We start from the raw sequence: 22,590 nt of genomic DNA, 5'->3' as shown, positions 1-22,590 counted from the left end.
TCAATCTAATCACATTTTGCCAGCAGAGCTGATAGCAACCCATAAGAAGTTGAAGGGACTCAGTGGGTCAGATAATATCCATAAATAGAAATAGACAATCACTATTTTAAGTTGGATTCCGGGATCGACAATTTCTTGCCTCGGTAACAGCAATCTATCTCAAAAATGTTCATGCCTACACCAAATGGGATTCAAAAACCAGCATAAACAAATGAAAAATTAGAGTTAAGGAATTGGCTCCCCAGACTCTTTTACCCCTCCCCAATACGAGTGGAGATGGATTCTTACTCCTAATTTATTATCTCCTGTTAAATACTGTATCCACATTTTGAACATGAGCAAGGACAGGAATAGATTCAATCATAGATCTTTTCCAAAGATAGAATAACCTTCTGACTCTTACTGTCTAGGTTCACACATTAAATGTGGCCACTTAGACAAGATAGCAGAAGGCTGCTGGCGCCTGGGAGACCATACCCCAGCATGGGTCTGTGAACTCGGAGAGAGGGAATGGAAGAAAATCACATCGCATTTCATTATGAAATATCAGCAATGCAAATGTAATACGCAACTCTAACCAGCCCTTTGAAAGCTACGTCTTTAATCTTTCAGACCAGGTTGTTTGCCTGAATCCAACTAATTTGATGAAAGAAGTATCTCGGTCATCCAGCAGAGTTTTTATTCTGGGTAAAGATCTGTCCGTGACCTTCCTGTTCTCCAGCAGCTAACAATCTGAAGGAATGAATGGTGTGGATGAGACTGACATTGAGACAGCTTGGCTAGAGAGCAAAATGTAATAGTTCCATCTAATTCACTTTGTTCCACAACAAACAAGTGACCAATGTTCGATCAAACTGACATGCAGTATGAGATTCCTTCCATCACATATCGACATGCATTGCAAGAAAAAAAACAGAAATTGCTCTAAAGGTTTATTTTAACCTTCCTCCCCATCCCTTGTCATCCAAATTCCATGCTGATTCATAGTGATATATAAAAACTAAAGTATCTCATTCAAGTAGCAATGCTTGTGTGTCACAGCTTCATATTTCTGTTCTCACCCAATATCCATTGCAGGTTAATTTTATCATAAGGGTCACTCCCATGAAGCAGGAACAGATTTGTGTTCTATTCATATTCTTAAGGGTAATTATGCTTAAAAAATCTGTACCAATGTAAATCCAGGAAATGTAGGAATATCTGTTTATCCCATTGGCCTCAGCAGCTATGCATTTTTAACTGAGAATTTTGGAGAATACACAATAATAAACATTTTTTAAGATGACCATCAGGCAAATTTCAGGAAGCTTCTTTTTGATCCTCCGAGCGAGTCATGAAAAAAAGATCAGCATTTTGCAATGGGATAGAGTATTCGGCGATATTAACCATGCAGATCATTTGGTGTATTTGATTCAGTCAGATGTTACTTCTTTCCATTCTCATCTCTTCACCGACTCAAGCACAATACTTCTAGGCTGACAGTTTAATGTGACATCAAGCAAATGCTGTTGGAGTTTACTATTTGCGTTTCAAAGTGGATGTAAAATACTGCATGATATTTTGAAGAAAAGGTGAGAGAATTTATCAATGTTCTGACCAATATTCATCCCTCAATCAGCCTCCAAATTTTTTTTACTTGGTCATTATTTGCTTTGTGAATTTTGTAGGATTCTTGAGCCCCTTTCACACAAGCAAGTAGTCCCAGGAATTAATGGCCAATTGGCCTAAAAAGGGTCTAGTGTGTAACGAAAATCTTCACAATGCCGGTTGATGGCCTTGACACCTAGTACAATCCCCGGGGTCTGCAAATGCCGGTGTTGCAATCAGGCAAGTGTAGAATGGGCAATTGCATTCTGGGATAGAAATGACCAAAGTTTTTTTTGTGTTGAGTGCAGGAACATGAAGGAAGAAAAGATTAAAATGAAGGTATAAACTTTGCCGTGGAGAGAGAGAGAGAGAGAGAAATAAATAGCAATAGTGAACAATTTTTAAACAGAGTGGGAAAGTTGGCAGCGCTATAGTGCACAATTTATAAAGACCATGGGGAAAAAGCAATGGTGGACCTGACTTCCTAGAATGCCGTGTGGCAGAGAAACCATCCCATGTTGTATAAATTGTGCATGATAGCACTATCAACTTTCCCACACTTTTTAAAAATTGTCCGCTTTTGCTATTTATTGCTAGCACTTTCCCACGGTCCCTTATATAGGTCGGCACATCATCATCAGGGACTGAAGGGCTCATACTGTGCTGTACATAAAGCTTAATGATGTTATAATTAGGCATGATTAATTTTGTTCAAATATAAGATCGTAATTCATTGATCAGAATTTAGTGCAGGTCCACTATCGCTCGATGTGTCATGACATCACTTGTGGAAGGTAAAACAGTGCTAACCCCGGGGATGGCTCCTTGCAAGTGTGAATGCATTCAGTGTCCTAGTTAAGAGTGGTCAAGTGTGAACAGCAAAAGCACCATTCCGATCCCGTGATACTGAACGGCCGATTTAGTGGGACGCAACTATAAAAGGGGCTTTATTGTGCACACAAGACTATAATCTTTCTTAATCAACAGGGCTATATGCTCAAAAATACTTGGTTGTAATGTGTTCCTAAAAATCATGAAGTTCTGATATTCTAATTGTGTCATTAAACTAGTGTAGATAAATAGATATTAGTTGGTTGTGGTTCCAGTTCCCCAAATTATGTAAAACCAGTTAATGAAATGCTACTTTTTAAAAATTCTAATTTTCCTGATAAACATTCTGTGTTTTTGTGTCATGTTAAAGAAAAATGCCAGCTTTAGTTGCAGCAGTTTTCCATGGCACTCCCCTGCCTGGTGTAGAATTCATGAGGATGTAGTAGAAAAATAGCAAATGGGATTAGTTATGTTTTATATTTAAACAATACTGCTGAGATTCCCACATTTAAGAGTATATAATGTGATGTGAGCAGTTGGTTGGTGTACTGGTGTTCAGCTTGGAGTGCCGAGTTATGCTTCCCCCTCCACTATCCCTTACTTTGTTAATGTGAGATTAGAGAGATTCTACAATTGCCATATAGTAATTCTGGAAGGAAGCACATTTTTAAAATAAAAAAAGCAGCATATTTGAGCAAATTGAATGTATACTCCAATAATTAGTAAGGATGACTTGTAAAACTCAGACCATAGTTCAAGAGAGGTATATATCTGAGAGTCGGCTCTCCATCCTTTGGTCTATTAAACTATTAGTCCAAATTCCTTGGGCTTTGGTGTGTTTATTCTTTAATTAACTTTTATTTCTGAAGTGGGAAAATAAGCTATTTGGATATGTTTAAATACTTATGTTCTTGATTTTTAAAAAATCATTGTTCCAATTACTGCAGTTCAAGTAATGAGTTGTCCCTGTCTCTCTGCCATTATAATTCAGTTGTTTGGATATCGTGTAATAGTTCAGCAAGGGAGGAAGATAGATATCAGCCAACAACTGTAAAACTGTTCTTTCAATAAGCAGTCCAGTCAGTTGCACTCTTACATTCTTCACATTTGTGTAATTTTTCTCTTGGCTTTGATCTAATTACTTTTTGAAAACAATAATGCATTTGCAAATGTGCACTGCTGGACTGAGACTGCCCCCAAATTGAAGGAATAACACATCATGTTCCATAGGGCATCCTCTAACTGGCTGGCATTGACATGAACTTCTCCGGTTTCCGTTAGTTGTCTCCCCCTTTCCCTTATCTCAAAGTCTCCTTTCCTCTAGTTCTGTCTGTCTCTCTCTCTTTCTCTTTCCCTCTGTCTCCTTTACTGGAGCTCTGCATTCATAGAGCCACCCCTTCTCCAGATCAATTGCCACCTTTCCTCTCCCATTCTCCCATCATTGTCCAATTATTGCCTTATTCCTCTGCTTCTCCCCTTGCCCCTTTTCTCTCTTCTCCCCCAGCCTTTTTATTCAGGCACCTGCCTGCTTTTTACTTTTACCTTGAAGAAGGGTTCAGGCCTGAAATGTTGGTCATATATCTTTACCTCCCATGGATACTGTGAAACCTGCTGAGATCCTCCACCAGTTTTGTACATGGGAAATCTTCTCTCACAAATTTGATTTTATTTAAAGAGGTGACCAAGGTGATAGATATTATCTATGTGGACTTTAGCCAGTCTGATCCAGAAAGTTAGAATACATGGGATCCAAAATTGGTACAGTAGTAGGAGGCACAGGGTGGTAGTGGAAAACTGTAGGTGTCTATGAGCTGTGGTGTTTCGCAAGGATTGGTCATCCATATGTCATATACAGTATTAAATATTTAGATCTGCGACTAGCCCAGAATTCCAATTTGATTGACTTGGACAAGTTGGGCTGAGGGCCTGTTCTGTTACAAATGTCTCTCCTGCTTGATAGCTCAAGGTCTATGCCAATGTGGGAGATAACTAGTATTAATATGGAAAGAGCCAGGGGAGTGAAAACTGAAAAATATAAAAATACAGGGATAAAAAACACAAACAAAATGACATTTAAAAGGCTTGTAAAAGATAAAGTACAAAATGATTGCACCCAAAGGAAAGATTTCCTGCTAATTAATGCTGAGGAACACTTGCATTCCAAAGACAGGGTTGAATTTGATGACAAATCAGAAATGATAAAAGGTCAAAGAATCAGCAAGGTACTTGGTTACTACTTTTACTCCCATGATGCAACAGGATAGGCAGGTGAAAGTGGGATAGCCAATCCAACCCTAATAAATTGTGGATTGAATAATTCAGGGCAACCAAATATTGTGATCATGAGGCAGGTAAGCAGTGGTCATGTTTTCTTGAGATTCAATGCCTCTTATTTTGTCAGAATTCATGGATAGGATGTGTTTAGAGACATGTGGGCCAAACACAGGTAGGTGGGTCTAGTATGGGTGGGGCATTTTGGTCAGCATGGGCAATTTCATGCTGTATCTCTCTATGACTTACCCCAATGACAACAAGATGTCAAGGTTGTTGAAGCTAAACAAGAGTTGAAACAATTTGCATCAATTTTATGAAAACCTGAACAAGCAGAAAGCTCTGACACCTCAAAGTAAAACTTATCAGTTACAGGTCGAGTGCTCAGGGACTTTCAGGACACTAATTGCTGGAGTACAGTATTGCCATTGATAAATTAGTATGCCAGTGTGATTACAAAGAATCAGGAATCACTCACCTTAATTAGATTGCTGGTGACTTTCAGCTATATTTCTAGTCAATATTCCATCTAATGCTATAAAAGATGCTTCTGTTTCAGACCAAAGACCTAGCTTTATCTAAATTCTTTTTGACTCAGAGCTGATGGGAATTACCATGATTGGGGTCCTCAGGGTACATCAAAGCACTGTGTAAACCTTAATGATGACAGGAAAATTATTCAGTCACATTTCTTCATTGTGCTTCCAGTGTTCCAATCAGAACCACAGATTAACTGGAACAATTTGTTGTGCACAAATGAATGTGAAGGTTATAATTATGTTGGTCAGATTTATTTAAAGAAAACAAACAAAACAATTCTTCAAAGAGTGGAGTTGGTAATGACACTACCCATGTTGCTGATTCATGCATACTTGCATGAATCTGACCCCTCAGGAGAGGTAACAATCAGACCACTATGATTGGTTTTGATCCCCTTCTGCTTCAGGTAGGGGGAGGAAAATAACAAACCTCTTCATCACTTTCTAGTAACTCCTGTATGGACACTGGGTCACACATGATTGTGATGTCCACGGTTGAATAAGAAATTAAGATGACTGGGTGAAAAAGAACTTGTGATGCATTGCATCGGCAATGACTTCAGGGTGGTAAAAATGCTTTACCGAAGCTGGGTGCTCTTGCAGTGTTGCCACTGTTGTATGAAACACCACATCTGATTTGACAGCAAAGTCCCACTGACTATTTTTTGTTTGACTCCCTCAGTAATGAGAGTCAGGATTGAAAGTGATTTGATTTCCCTCCAATGTTAGCACTGAGGCAGGCAATAACACAGATGTTGGAACTGCACTGTTCTACAGATGGGGTAAGCACAGGCTGATTGGATAGCTGGGTGAGTAGATTGTGAGGTGGTGTGCTTCCTTTGTTGCTTGTGTAGGGTTTCTGTGTGCTCCCAATGTTTTGAGACTATCAATACCATCCCAAATGCTCCTTCACCACTTTGCACAATGGCCTTTGGTCACAAAGTCTGTGTGGGGGTGAGATAAGAGTTTATTGTCACAGACACAGGTGCACTGATGCTGCAAGTATGTAATATACACAAACAAATAAGAATGATCATAATGTGATAAAATATTTGTAGCTTTAGTAATGCAAAAGAAGGGCTGTTTCAATCAAGAAAATAATTGGTGGTCCTGACGTAATTAATGGTTAGCATTGTACAGGGAGATTTAAGAATTTGATAGCTGTTTGGGGAGAGGTGGGGGAAACTTCTTCAACTTTTAGGCTTCTGAACGCTCTGCCTGAAGATAGTAGTGGGAAGAGGTTCTGACCAGGGTGGTGAGGATTCTTTATGATGTTGTCTGTCTTCACTTTTGACTGCACATCCAAAAATATTTTATTGGTTTTAAATCACTTCACAATATCCTGCAACCATGATAATCTGTCCATTTCCTTTCAATTGGAAGCATTTCAAATATTTTCTCTGGACCTCTGATGTACCTCAGCTTTGGTGTAGCCTGTACACCATCTTGCTCTGATTTGCAGAACTTTCATTTGCGTTATGTAGACTGATGATGTGTCAAGTATAGCATCTAACAAGTCCCTTGCTTGATCCCCTTGTACTTTTCAAGGCTCACCTTAACCCTCTAGTGATAGACCCCTGACTGGCGGAGACTGATGATCAACATGATACTGATGTCCTTGAGGAAGGATGTACTGGCTTTGAAGGTGGTGTAGAGGAGGTTCACCAGGTTGATTCCAGGGATGAAGGGTTAGGCCTATGAGTCGTCTGGGAATGTACTTGCTGGAAAATGAGGGAAATGTATAAAATTATGAAAGGCATTGATAAAACAGAAGTAGGCAAGTTGTTTCTATTGGTGGGGGGAGACCAGAACCAGGGGAAATAGCCTCAAGATTTGGGATGGAGATAAGAAGGAACTGCTTTTCCCAGAGGGTGATGAATCTGTGGAATTCACTTCCCATTGAAGCAGAGGAAGCTACCTCAGTAAATATATTTAAGGCAAGGTTGGACAAATTTTTACACAGGGAATGAAGGTATATGGGGAAAAGGCAGGTTGGTGGAGATGAGCCTATCATCAGATCAGCTGTGATCTCATTGAATGATGGAGCAGGGTAGATGGGCCGGATGGCCTACTCCTGCTCCTATTTCTTATGTTCTCTGCCTAGACGATGTGCTGACTATGTCAGGCCCAATAATGCAACAAATAACATCCCCATTCGTTCCTTCATATTTATTTACCCACATCATTTATTCCAGCTCCTTGCAGATGGATTTTAATTGTACAGTTGTGCATAATTAGATCATAAAATACACACTTGATACTTAGATATATCTTGTCTTTCCTCTTCCTTATTTCAATATTACTGCTGTCCTGTGATCTACACTTTGAGATACTCATGCTCATACTCTGTTGGTGCCAGTCACTACATTAGTCATTTTGAAGATAAAATTCCCATAAACTGAGGCAAGATCAGGGACATAGTTGTTCTCCATTAGTTTGAACAATATCAAATCAGTAACGATCCATCGGAATGCTTGGAGTTGAAGCTATTTATCATGAATATGAAAGGTCAGAACAATGTATCTCTGCTGTTTTAAATGAAGCTCACTTTTCTTTAGCTTCTCAATAAAGTGATTGCTTGCCATGTGACTCAACAATGTATGCTCTTTTATTTAAAGCAGAAACAAAATGATGGAGGGTCAGGCAGTGTTTGTGGAAAGAAAAACTGAATTAACATTTCAGTTTGACTTAATCAGAACTGCTGAATGTCTCCAGCATTTATTTATTTCAGATTTTCTTTCAGAGTGGAAGAAACTTGGCTCTAGATCTCCATTCTATGCCTTTAACTGGGTGTAAACCTAGTTGCTCAATTGTGGCTTGATTCTTCCTGACTGCTTTGCTGTTGATGGCACAGAGATAAATGGTCTCTGTCACTCGTACACATTTGTGAGAAAAGATGGTGTCAGTGTGATTTATGAAACTATCTGCAGGCGTTTTATTTCTCACTCATTGGATTTTAGTCTGGCAGACAAGCTGGACCAACAATATACACAGCAGCCCCTGGTCAACAAAAGCTCAGCCTTGCAATGACCCTGGCAAGAAATGTGCAGTACAAGCTTTTGGAGCCAAAGGAATCCTTATTAAAGACCGTTCTCATTTTACTCTTTCTGGTTTAATTGTTTTCTTAGTGAATAGTTTTTTTTAAAAAAACACTGTCTATCCCAGTCATGTTTACACATATCATCTGGTCTTCAGCTCTTTTTGTTCTCGTCCATCCATTATAATAACAAAAATATACCCCATCAATGCTTGCTCCATAACTACTGTGAGGCCAACCAGATAAAAATCTGCCCTTAGAGAAGAATCATTCATTCAGTTTTCTGACCAGGCTGGAACATAAAGCACAAGGTTGTGACAGAGATAGGGTGAAGTTTTTAATCCTTTTTAAAAATCCATAAACTCCCTGAGGACTCTGTCAGTAGATAGATTGTCAAGTAAGGGAACTGAACTGTATAGTGCAAGAGGTTCTGAGCATGGTTAGTGCAGAATTAGCAGATCTTAAGACAAAACCAAAAATTGGTCTTGACATTAAGATGAGGGGAATTCAAACAGGATTATAATATTTAAACACACTATATAATTTCTGCTTGGAAATGCTTATGTATTTTTTAAAAAGTTGGCTCAAGTGTAAGGCTCTTCCTGGTTCAATAATCCACTAATGGCATCCACAAATATTCATTTGAGTATATTATTCCACTTTGTGCCAATGGTTCAAGCAAAGTGGAAGAAAACTGGAGTACACGAGATCAAATTTAAAAAGAAAATACATATCGATATTTAAAAATTATTCAAATGTTGTACTTGGGTACCGGATCTAAATTAAACAAGGCAGTTTTCTACAATATCTCCTCATATTTGGAGTAATTGCTCTTTTACTGCCACTCCCACACCATTCCCACAACCATCTATCCAGTGTTGTCATACATCATTGCTCCTGCCACACTCTAGCTGTGTTGTTGCTCCATCGTCTGCATCCCATCACAAGAATCTTGGAGCACCAAAAGAGACCATTCACATCCTGCCTCAGTCTTACCTCATCAGAATCACGGTTCTACTTTGAGTCCTTTTGAATGGTAGGATAGATTTCAGTCAATGATTTTATCAAATTTATTGTAGTCAGTAAATAATTCTGCCATCCTTTCAAATCAATGTGCCCTCGGTAGTGATGGTGCTACTATCTGGAGGAGTTAGAGATGGAGTTTGTGGCATCTGGAGAATGTTGCATCTTGGGTAGATTCAAAATGGATGCCTCCACATGAGGTCTAGTCTCTGTGTGTTCTGTATTAGTGCTGTTTGTTTTAGTTTATAAATATAGTTGTTTAAAAAGAACCCAAGTTTATTGTAGTAAAATAAACATCACATGGTTCCAAGAGTGGGAAAAAACAGCCAAGAGTGGAAAAAAACACCAGGAGTGTGCTATTGTGCACAGGAGTGAAAGAAACACCACAGTGTGCATAGTGAGTAACAGTTGATATCAGCAGAGAAAATATGGAGAGTTTAAAAACTCCTGTAAAATGGACTGGAAATGCCGACCATTAGTGGAGGCTGTTGAAACAAAGATTTATGCTATACCTGCAAGCAATTGGAATTGATAGCGAACTGGATAAATGGAAGACTGCACTGCTACTTACCACTGGCAGGACCTGAAGTTCTAGAGCTTCTCAACACATTTATTTTTGCTGAGACAGAAGACCAGATCAAATTCGACAAGGTTATCAAGATGTTTGATTTTCACCAAAAGAAAATGAAACCTTCGAGAGGTACATGTTTTGCTCATACACGCAGCTGCAGGGACAGAGCTTTGATACCTTTTTAACAGACTTAAAATGAAAAGCAAAAACGTAATTTTGGATCGCTGCAAGCTTCAATGATCGATGATCAAATTGTGTTTGGAATTAATAATAAGAAGGTGAGAGAGCAGTTGCTATGAGAGACAGAGCTTACCTTAGCTGGGGCTGTGCAGTAATGCCAAGCCAGTGAATTAGCTCTGCAGCCTGTGAAAAAGTTTGGTGATAGTGTAAAAGCCAGTGAAAATGAAGGCATAGTCGTAGCCATAGTCTGGACACACACACAAACAAAAAAAATGAGATACAGGAAACAAAAGGATTGAGAGACATTCAATTATAAATGATGTGGCACTAAACATGCACCAAAACCATGCCCAGCTTATGGAAAAGTCTGTAATAAGTACAAAGGGCAGAATCACTATGCAGAGCATTGTTTTTCAAAGGGATACCAGGCAGAAGTAAAACTGTCTCTTTGGCTTGGCTTCGCGGACGAAGATTTATGGAGGGGGTAAAAAGTCCACGTCAGCTGCAGGCTCGTTTGTGGCTGACAAGTCCGATGCGGGACAGGCAGACACGATTGCAGCGGTTGCAGGGGAAAATTGGTTGGTTGGGGTTGGGTGTTGGGCTTTTCCTCCTTTGCCTTTTGTCAGTGAGGTGGGCTCTGCGGTCTTCTTCAAAGGAGGTTGCTGCCCGCCAAACTGTGAGGCGCCAAGATGCACGGTTTGAGGAGTTATCAGCCCACTGGCGGTGGTCAATGTGGCAGGCACCAAGAGATTTCTTTAGGCAGTCCTTGTACCTTTTCTGTGGTGCACCTCTGTCACGGTGGCCAGTGGAGAGCTCGCCATATAACACGATCTTGGGAAGGCGATGGTCCTCCATTCTGGAGACGTGACCCATCCAGCGCAGCTGGATCTTCAGCAGCGTGGACTCGATGCTGTCGACCTCTGCCATCTCGAGTACTTCGACGTTAGGGATGTAAGCGCTCCAATGGATGTTGAGGATGGAGCGGAGACAACGCTGGTGGAAGCGTTCTAGGAGCCGTAGGTGGTGCCGTTAGAGGACCCATGATTCGGAGCCGAAAAGGAGTGTGGGTATGACAACGGCTCTGTATACGCTTATCTTTGTGAGGTTTTTCAGTTGGTTGTTTTTCCAGACTCTTTTGTGTAGTCTTCCAAAGGCGCTATTTGCCTTGGCGAGTCTGTTGTCTATCTCATTGTCGATCCTTGCATCTGATGAAATGGTGCAGCCGAGATAGGTAAACTGGTTGACCGTTTTGAGTTTTGTGTGCCCGATGGAGATGTGGGGGGGCTGGTAATCATGATGGGGAGCTGGCTGATGGAGGACCTCAGTTTTCTTCAGGCTGACTTCCAGGCCAAACATTTTGGCAGTTTCCGCAAAGCAGGACGTCAAGCGCTGAAGAGCTGGCTCTGAATGGGCAACTAAAGCGGCATCGTCTGCAAAGAGTAGTTCACGGACAAGTTTCTCTTGTGTCTTGGTGTGAGCTTGCAGGCGCCTGAGATTGAAGAGACTGCCGTCCTGCTTTGCGGAAACTGCCAAAATGTTTGGCCTGGAAGTCAGCCTGAAGAAAACTGAGGTCCTCCATCAGCCAGCTCCCCACCATGATTACCAGCCCCCCCACATCTCCATCGGGCACACAAAACTCAAAACGGTCAACCAGTTTACCTATCTCGGCTGCACCATTTCATCAGATGCAAGGATCGACAATGAGATAGACAACAGACTCGCCAAGGCAAATAGCGCCTTTGGAAGACTACACAAAAGAGTCTGGAAAAACAACCAACTGAAAAACCTCACAAAGATAAGCGTATACAGAGCCGTTGTCATACCCACACTCCTGTTCGGCTCCGAATCATGGGTCCTCTACCGGCACCACCTACGGCTCCTAGAACGCTTCCACCAGCGTTGTCTCCGCTCCATCCTCAACATCCATTGGAGCGCTTACATCCCTAACGTCGAAGTACTCGAGATGGCAGAGGTCGACAGCATCGAGTCCACGCTGCTGAAGATCCAGCTGCGCTGGATGGGTCACGTCTCCAGAATGGAGGACCATCGCCTTCCCAAGATCGTGTTATATGGCGAGCTCTCCACTGGCCACCGTGACAGAGGTGCACCAAAGAAAAGGTACAAGGACTGCCTAAAGAAATCTCTTGGTGCCTGCCACATTGACCACCGCCAGTGGGCTGATATCGCTTCAAACCGTGCATCTTGGCGCCTCACAGTTTGGCGGGCAGCAACCTCCTTTGAAGAAGACCGCAGAGCCTACCTCACTGACAAAAGGCAAAGGAGGAAAAACCCAACACCCATCCCCAACCAACCAATTTTCCCCTGCATCCGCTGCAATCGTGTCTGCCTGTCCCGCATCGGACTTGTCAGCCACAAACGAGTCTGCAGCTGACGTGGACTTTTTACCCCCTCCATAAATCTTCGTCCGCGAAGCCAAGCCAAAGAATTGTTTTTCAAAGGGATACCAGGCAGAAGTAAAACTGTACACACTATAGAATAACTGCTCTCAGTGATACACTTTTCATGGGCATTATTGTGCACAAAGTGAACAGTGTCAAACAGGATAAGTTGACTGTGCCATTACATACAAAAGGAACAAATATTCCTTTCAAGCTGGACACAAGGGCAAAGGTCAATTTGATCTGTTAGTGTGACATCAGGGCAATGATGATAAAGCCATACATTCATGTAAATCCTGCACTACTCAAAGAATACAATGGACAGAGCATCAACACAAAAGGTACATGCAAACTCAAGGAGGTAGTTAAAAATGAAGAGCACCCCTCAGTTCACAGTAGTCCCAGACAGACATTATTCACTGCTTGGTGACAAAGCATGTGAAAACTTAAACACAGGACAGAGTAGAGGAAATACTGGATCAATTTCCCAACATCTTCAAGGGGTTTGGGGTTCGACCATTCACCTATAAGATACAGTTAAAGGAAGACACACAGCCAGTAGTGCATGACCTGAGGTGGGTTCCAGCACCACTAAAGGAAAAGCTCAAGCAGGACCACAACTGAATGATATCATTAGGGGTCATAAAGAAAGTGGAGGAGCCCACAGAAAGAGTGAATTCAATGGTGTGTGTCAAAAAGAAGAACAGTAACCTTACCATGCGCATGGACCCAAAAAGACTTGAATGCCAATATAAAGAGGGAACATTATCAGATTCCATCCAGGGATGAAATTACCAGTGAGATGGCTGGAGCAAAGTTTTTCACTAAATTGGGGGAATCCCAGGGCTTCTGGCAAATAAAACTGAATGAAATAGCCCAAAATTTAACCAGTACTCCTGTCTGAGGATGCCTTTTGGAATTTCCTCAGCTCCGAAGGAATTCCAAAGGATAATGGAGCACATCATAGAAGGCATAAATGGGGTACTTGTGTACATGGATGATGTACCATCAATAATTCACAAAAGGCTGAGTAGTGAAACAATCAGGCTTTTAATAGGTAAAGACTGGAACACTATCAAACAATCATCCACCTCCTTGACTGATCAGAACAAAAGGAAAGGGGTAGCCTGCAAGGGTCTATGGGTAGGGTCAGTCTCTGGAGGCATGTCCAGTCGCTAGCAGCCAATCATGGTGTAACAATAGTTTATCACAATGGATGACATGATCCTTTGGGGATCCATACAAAACAACACAATGAGAGGCTCATCAAACTGCTACAACACATCCAGAAGTGTGGATTAAAGTTAAACAGAGAGAAATATCAGTTTGGTGTGAAGGAAATCACCTTTCTGGGAGATAAACTGTCAGAGGCAGGTGTGGAGCCGGACAAGAGCAAGGTTAAAGCAATTTTAGAGATGCACTGACAAAAAACATATTGAGAATGCTGGGAATGATCAATTTCATTGGTAAATTCACACCAAATCTGTTTTCCAAAACAATGTACCTAAAGAAGTTGTTACAGGACAAATGTGAATTCAAATGGACAGAAACCACAAGGAAGAATGGGGATGACTAGAGACAATTCTAACTAAGTGCTTTTGATGTTTTTTAATGCATTCAGAAGGATAAAAATATCTACAGATGCTTCAAAAGATGGAATAGGTGCCGAACGACTTCAGGCTGTGGGGAAGATTGGAAGCCAGTAGCATAAGCATCAACAAGCATGACAATATCTGAATGTCAATATGCACAGATCAAGAAAGAGTGTCTTGGCCTAGTCTATGGATTTGAGAAATTGCACAATTATGTGTATGGTCGACTAACATTCATGGACGAGAATGATGAAAATACAACGTTATGACTTTGAATTGGTGTACATACCGGGGAAACTTATTGTGTTAGCTGATGTGTTATCCAGAGCAATAACGCAGAGTGAAGCACACAATGAGAGTTCCACAGAGACCAATGTTAATCTCCAATGAATGTGATTACTGAATCTCTTCCCATATCTGTCATGAAATCCAAGCAGATCACAGCTGAAACAGAAAAGGACACAGTTCTACAGAAAATCATCAAGAATCTGATTGAAGGATGGTCGAGAGGTGAATGTCAGCCACACTACAATATCAGAGCTGACCTGAGTGTTGTCAATAGACTTCTACTCAAACAGAGCAGAATTGTCATTCCTCAATCACTGTGACAAGAGATACTGAAAAGGGTGCATGAGGGGCACTTTGGAATGGAAAATGCAAGAAGAGGACCAGAACTGCTGTTTAATGGCCAGGGATAAACACTGATGTTGACAAGATGGTTTTCAGCTGTTTGAACAACTGCATACTTACAAATTTGTGTGGCTGATCTTTGTGTTACATTTGTGTTGAACTTTAAATTGAAAGAGTATCATATTAGTGTGTCATGTTAAATTAAACATCACAAGGAAAGGGTATGTAGTGATAGAATGCTACCACTAGGAGGAGTTGGAGTGTGTGGTATCTGAGGAGTGTTGAATCTTGGGAATGCTTTAGCATCTTGGGTAGATTCAAGATGGATGCCTCCACATGAGGTTTGATCTGTGTGTGTTCTATCTTAGAGCTGTTTGCTTTAGCTAATAAATCTAATTGTTTAAAAAGAACCCAAGTTTTTTTATTGCAATAAAAGAAACATCACACCCTCTACTTGGTGATCTCTTGCACTAGGAACCAAAAATGGCACCATTTGTAGAGAATGCCATTGGAATATTACAATTATCTCGGAAGGGTATGTCTAAAGAAAGAGGCAGCATCTGCTATCTAAACAAAGAATGGTAGTACAGCTGTTCCAATTTTTTGAATTTGCAGTTTTGCTTACAGCAGCTGGTAACCTGGGAGCTTTAAGAAAGGGCATATTGGACTCTTGCTCCTTTGTAGCTCTTTAATCTCCATTGGCTTGTAGGACCATGTAGAGCCTTCATCTCATTGGATCTATGCCATCCATCAAATGTTTATAGACCACTAAACCTATGCTAAACACATATTATTATCCCCAAATTCTACCCTCACCAAAACACCTGGGGCAAATTACAGTGGCCAATTAACCTACCTATCAGCATGCCTTTGTGACATGGGAGGAAAGTGGGGCATCTGGAGAAACCCACATGATCACAGGGGGTGTGCAAATTCCACACAAAAAGCACCTGAAGTCAGGATCAAACTGGAGTCTCTGAAGCTATGAGGCTTCATCTCCATGAGCTATGATCTTGTTGATTGGTATGAGTTTGCATTTATTTTATGACACTCTGTGAAACCCCTTGTTCTTTGTTAAAGTTGCTACATGAATGGAAACAGTTATTGTTTCAGAAAGTAGGCTTCCTGCACATTGTTACAAGCTCCACTCCATCACCATGAATACTTAATTCCACTTCTTCCCTCTGCACTGTCCCACCCATAGAACTGCATTTCCAAAGAAAACCATCTTTTGAGTTCAATTTTCTCCTACTGAGATCCGGTGTACACCAATAGAACTGTGAATATTTATTTAGCTATCCTTTTATATTTATGATTATTTTTTCTGGATCATGGCACACTGTGATAATTTAATACTACTGTTGTTGGTGTATCTTGTTTACCTGTGTGGCTGCAGCAAGGAAGAAATTTGGTGCATCTGTACATTATACTTGTGTCTCTTTCTCTTTGGCTTGGCTTCGCGGACGAAGATTTATGGAGGGGTAATGTCCACGTCAGCTGCAGGCTCGTTTGTGGCTGAAAAGTCTGATGCGGGACAGGCAGACACGGTTGCAGCGGTTGCAAGGGAAAATTGGTGGGTTGGGGTTGGGTGTTGGGTTTTTCCTCCTTTGTCTTTTGACAGTGAGGTGGGCTCTGCGGTCTTCTTCAAAGGAGGTTGCTGCCCGCCGAACTGTGAGGCGCCAAGATGCACGATTTGAGGCGATATCAGCCCACTGGCGATGGTCAATGTGGCAGGCACCAAGAGCTTTCTTTAGGCAGTCCTTGTACTTGTGTATATGACAATAAACTCTCATATGCACTCAATACATTCAAAACTCCATTGTCTGGATCCTGACTATCTCTTGTGCCATTTTATTTTCTTACCAACAATGGATTCTTATCTCAAACCATAACAAATTTAAAATTTCTTATTGCCTATATCTCACTCCTAATCTCCACCTGTGCCTCTACTCATTAGATTTCAGGTGTAGTCATTTTGGTTCTGTTCTCTAGAACAACTAGTGTAGTGTTCATCCCTCTACTTGTCTTCTTCCTTATGCCCCTCTTGGACATTCTTCCAATTGATACTTAATGTATACACCTAGGACTCAAGGCTTGACCTAGAATGCAGGAGGTTCAACATTGACTTTGGCTGAACTCCAGCTCTAACCAGATTCCAACTGAAGTAGAATCGCCATATGCCCTTTTACCTCTTCACTTCCTGCATTTGTTTTCCCTGGAGCAGAGGAGGGTCATGGTCCAGATTGCAGGAAAGATTCTCCATTTCCCCCAGAGAAGTTGGAGATTGGTCAGATAATGATGTATTACTGGGACTGGGGAATGAATCAATGGCTCACTGGCTGGTGAACAGAGGACAACAGTCTGTTATGCAGACTGCTGAAAAGGCTGAGGATATTGGAGAAGTGACTCAGACTTTGCAGCAGTCATGGGAGATGATGGTGGATTATCTAGCAAAGTACAAATGCAAATGGGATGAATATGCTGGTGTTCCCTTGGCAGATAATCAACCAGTAGCTATCCAGACATTGCTAAATTGAATGTGACCAAGATATGCCCAAACTTCTACATTGAGAAATTTTAACCAGCAAAGAAAGAAATGGGCTGAAGTTACTTTGGTTAATATGGAAAAGGATCAATTTTTCCCCTATAAATTACAAAATGGATAAGAACATAAGTCAGTTTTATCAAGGAGTTAACTATGGAGGAAGAGCTCGAGAAAGGAGATGAGGCATGGGGTGTTTGGTTTCTGAATAGGTGGGGACTGCAAGCCCCACAGGATGAATGCCACTGATGTGGTCAAAAAGGGCTTTGGGCACGAGATTGTTGGTCAGCCGCAACTTGTGCCCTAACACAGCACGAGGCAAGCAGTGGTGTTACTGCTCAATTCCACTGCATTTCAATATTTTGCAGCATCATGTCTGATCAGTTATGAAATTATTTTATATCTCATCTGAATTACACCTTCTTGCATTCTCCAGCAATCAACCCTGCCACAACCTATTGATGAGGGAATCGGAGATTTGGAACATGACTGCACCACTCTCTTAACAGCTGTTTCCTCCCTTCATCCCAACCTATCAGACCAGCCTTTGGAGAATCCAAATCTAATGTAATACATTGATGATTCTTCATGGTGTCCCACAGATAATGTTCTTCTAGCCATTTATGCCATTGTCTCACCATTTGAAATGTTGAAGCCTTTGTCCTTTTGCCATATGTCCACTGTCCCTGAGTCCACCCCCTACAAATTGCTACTCAAGGTGACTGCCCACTAATCATTACCAGTTTCTCTAATTACTGTTTCTGCTGGGGATCCGGGAAGAACAATAGGATCTCCTATCTTTATCAATTGTTTTACATTCCGACATGTTTTCCTTGTCATGCAAGGTGTATTTGGAATTGGTTTACCTTTCCTTGATTCTGATTCTGACTCTTTGTCTTTGATCCCATGGTATCTTTACTAGGGTGATTTCCCATGACTGCAAACTGAACTAATTTCTTACGCAATGTATAGTATGCAGTACAGTATACAACAATTTTACAAGAATGCTCACTGGTGATCCCTGAAGCTAATCTAGAATGTCTCTGATTTCAACTTTTATTCTAACTTTAATTTCTTCCAAACCTCATACTTCTCTAGTCTTCTCACTCTTCCCCGCTTCTTGCCTCAGCCCACTGGCGTCTCGACTCAATATGTGTTACTAGCCTTTTTCTCCCAGGACTGTCTTTTTCAAAAAGTTTTTTTTAAATTAGTTAATACAGATCCTATTCCAACTATGCCAATTCTGTCAACAAATTTACCTGATCAGAGACCTTGAATATTTTCTCACATACTTTATTTCACATGATATATCATGGAAAGCAGTCTCCACAGCTATATGGCTCCAAAATCTACCTCAACAAGCACTTGTGTTTATACTGAGAGACAAAAAGCCTGTTATAGAAAATAGGATTACATCATGGAATAAACCCTGTGAAAACCACATCAACACCTTTATTACAATTTTTGTATAATAAAATCTTGGTTTTGTCTAATTTAAAGAAGAATGCATCAATAACCATTGTTAGCATCCTTGACTATGGTGAAAGCTGCAAATTAGCTTCTAAATAATGCCTTGCTGAACAGGTGCTGTATTAAAACAAACTGTTTGCCAACTATAATAGTAACAATGTCAATACTTTCTTCATAAAATTTCTTCCACAAAAGGGTCTGCTACTGTGCTGTATGATTCCAAGACTAGATTGGATGCAGAACACCTGCATTCAGCCTGTAGGACTGATCCTGAGCTTCCAGTTGACCACTAATTAAATTCTCCATCCCATTCTCAGTGATTTAACTATCCAAGGCTTTTTGCATCTCATCTTCTGTCTACTTGTACTGCAGCCATCCACTCAATGTTAAATTCTTCAACTTTAACTACTCACTCTGTCTGTATATACCAGATCTAGTTTTTCTGCTAGACATCCATCTGAGCTTCTGCCTCACTTTTACTCTCTCCATCAGAATGGGCTGGAGTGTTTCTGTCATTTTCTGTTTCATTTCAGATATTCAGTTTATGATTGCCAGGTCAGCATTCTTCTTTTTCCCTCTCAACTTGTTTATCTTCTGTTTCAGAATGGCTCTCAGAGCGAGAACTCCCAAATTCTGCTTCCAAAATGTTTGCCAAATATCACTAAATTGTGTATTATCACTTTGCCATAAATATCAGTTTACTTTGAAATATTAAAATAGAATAAAATCATACCATATACTTTTATAAAAGGCTCCTGAAGGGCTCGAGCACTGAAGGCTTCTTGATCATATCGGGGTTTTGGATCTGGAGCTCGTGTTGTCAACAGATAGACCAGGGGTCTATGTGGCTGCAGAGGCTATGGGAGCACTGGAGGCAAATTGATGGACACTCAGCGACTCTGAAGGGACTCTCTTTTGCTTCTCTTTCTCTTACTGTTGGGGGTGCCAGACAATATTAATGTGCCATACAGCAAGCAAAATGACACTTTTTGTTTCATTACATGACAATAAAAGAATTTTGAACAAAAAAATCTTGAAAATTAAACAATGATAAGATGCAGCTTACATTTCTGTGTTTAATAAACTTTTCCTCACTTTCTCCTGCTTTAAAGATTTTGATGAATAGCTAAGAGTTTTCAAGGGACAGTTTCTCAAGCTCTGAGCCCCAGTTCAGAGACTTTTTTTCTGGGCTCCACCCCCAAATTCTCCCTCTTCCTTTTGTTACAGAGTTCTGTGTTGTGTATTGGTTTTGTGTTGGAAAGTGACAGCTTGCCTTTAAGAACCAAGGGGAAGGTGGACTGCTGAGAGAGTGGGAGAATGACTGGGCATGTGCAGAAAATGATCTAAAAATTTCTGAACTTGGAAGACAAACCACCACTGGGGGTTCTGTGGAGTGGAAGAAGGCCCAGAGCATGAGTAATTGTCTGAAAGACAGTTTAGAATGTTGGACATTTTAAAAGGGATGTACATTCCAAAGGCAGCCAGAGGATCTGGACCAAGCCATTGTTCCTTTCTCTGCAAGCAACACAAGAAGACCACTTTGAATTTTGTGCTCTCTCTCTCTCTCTCTCTCTCTCTCTCTCTCTCTCTCAAAGATCTTTTGGGTTCACTTTACCAAACAAACTGAATTTTGTTTATGATCTTTGTTTTGGTTGAGATCGAAGTTTTGTGGGTCTTGTTTGTTTTGTGTCTAAGTTTTTGTGGGCTGGTTGGAAATATAACTTAGATTTTAATTACATATGTTATATTTAGGCTGGGGAATTTATTAGTTTTACACTGTTATAGAAATTTGCATAGTAACCAGTGGCCATTGTTATAAAAGGGGGGGGGGGGGGGGATTTTGAATTAAAGTTTGAAGATGAAATTTTGTTAATAAAGTAATTGTTCATCTTTACCCCTGTGTGGTTTACCTCTTTGTGGTTGCTGGTTTGATCTTGTAACACTTTACATATTGAATAAAAGCTATTAACCTTTGTAATTATTTCCCTCTGCTAACTTTCCCAACCCCTTCTAGCATGGTAGTTTAAAAAGATTACGAGAGAATAGGGTGATGAATATCTTTTTTGGAGATGTGTAAAATCACAACTTCACATGTACAGAGTTATATTTTAGTAATGTTAAGCTGGCAACAAGCAGACCTCAGAACTCTGAATTTGCCTTGAGTTGTTAAATATACAGTGTAAACCAAACATAGAACAGTACAGCACAGGAACAGGCTGCTTGCATGTAATACATATCCCTCTATTCCCTGCATATTCTTCTGTCTATCTACAAGTATCTTAAATGTCACTATCACATCTGCTTCCACCACTATGCCTAGCAGCCCTTTCCAGAATCTTCTGCTGTCTGTGAGTTTAAAAAAAACACTTGCCCCACACATCTTTAAACTAGCCCACCCCCTCAACCTTAAATGCATGTCCTCTAGACTTTGACATTCTTGCCCTGGGGTAAAAGATTCTGGCTGGCTGTCCTTTTATAATGTTATAAACTTCTTTCAGGTCTTTCATCTCCAGCTCCAGAAAAAAATAACCCACGTTTGCCCAACCTCTCTACTTAGCTTGCACCATCTAATTCAGGCAGCATCCTGGTGAATCTTCTGGTACCTTTTCCAAATCCTCCACATCCTTCTTTCATTTTTTTAAAAAGTGCAGGTAACAGCAGAATAACAGGTCATTTTGCCCCACGAGCCCATGCCATTCAATTACATCCAATTAACCTACAAGCTCCAGTATGTTTCAAATAGTGGGAGGAACTAGAGCCCCCAGGGAAAACCCACACAGACACAGGGAGAATGTACAAACTCCTTACAGACAGCACAGGATTTGAACTTCATCCTAATCACTAGTGCTATTACTGTGTTGCACTACCTGTGCCACTCCTTGTAATGGGGCGGCCAGATTTGCATACCATATTGCAAGTATGATCCAACCTGGCCTGGGATAAGAATATTGATGCCATGACCAGCAAGTGCATCAATGTATCTACTTTCTTAGAAGACTAAGAAAGTTTGGCTGCCTCCACCCTCAACAACTTCTTCAGGTGCACCATTGAAGGTTGGATGCATCACAACATGGTATGGGAACTGCTTCACTCCAGTTCAGAAGAAGTTGCAGAAGGTAGCGAATTCAGCTCAGAACAAGATGGAAACTTCTCTCCCCTCCATGGTCTCCATCTACATCTCCCACTGCCTTGGAAAAGCAGTCCACATACTGAAAGATCCATTACACACTATACGTGCTCTTCTCTCTCCTCCCAATGGGGAGAAGGCTGTGGAACTTCAGTCATCATTAATCATTGCTTTTAAAAATCTGAAAAAAGTAGTGATTAAATTAATAAAAGAACAGGTGAAATGAACAATATCAATTGTAAACCAACCAGAGCTTTCTAACTGCAGTTTAGGTGAATATCTATACTACTTGGCCAAGGTATCAGTACATATAGAGGCAATATAATTTACCTGTATTATGCATTGTCTATCCTAGTTGCCAATCATCCAATAAAATAGCAGAACTTTCTACAAAACTGTTAAATCTCTGGTGTGGGTTGCAACAAGCAGAATTGTCAACCATGACATCATTACCAGGGTGTTGACAATGCTGCTAAGCAATTCACAGATGCATGGTTTTTATTCTTTTTCAACCAATGGATAATTTGTTATCCCCACAGTTGTCATGGTATTAGAATACAATCATCATTTAATGTTCTGGCAGTTGGTGGTAGGACAGCAGGAATAATGGAAGCATTTTTTTTGCAAAGTACCCTTTCTCTTTCAGCTTCACTAAACTTGATGCTTTATATATTGTATGACGATTCTTTTTAACTTCATTAAAATTTTTTTAAAAATCAGAAATATGTCTAGCATGGAACCAGTGTTGTGCAGAAAGATGAATATGGGGTGAGATGTATGGCATTGTTTGT

The 22,590-nt window shown here is 40.7% G+C and overlaps 1 long non-coding RNA gene across 3 annotated transcripts in view; it reads right to left on the bottom strand.

Annotated features, from left to right (window-relative positions):
- LOC138759949 (uncharacterized) overlaps positions 1 to 22,232 on the bottom strand; it is a 37,890-nt gene extending 15,658 nt beyond the window's left edge. For 2 of the 3 annotated variants that reach the window (XR_011355267.1, XR_011355269.1), the window contains exons 1-2: positions 19,739 to 20,049; positions 19,406 to 19,605 (exon numbers count right to left, since the gene is read on the bottom strand). This is a non-coding gene — a long non-coding RNA (uncharacterized lncRNA). Of the gene's footprint in view, positions 1 to 19,405; positions 19,606 to 19,738; positions 20,050 to 22,129 lie in introns of those variants that run through there. The other variant, XR_011355268.1, reaches the window with a different exon arrangement.
- Positions 22,233 to 22,590: the final 358 nt, after the last annotated feature.

This window comes from Narcine bancroftii, chromosome 4 (assembly GCF_036971445.1).
Source record: "Narcine bancroftii isolate sNarBan1 chromosome 4, sNarBan1.hap1, whole genome shotgun sequence".
NCBI lineage: Eukaryota > Metazoa > Chordata > Chondrichthyes > Torpediniformes > Narcinidae > Narcine > Narcine bancroftii.
This window is presented reverse-complemented; position numbering and strand designations above follow the sequence as displayed.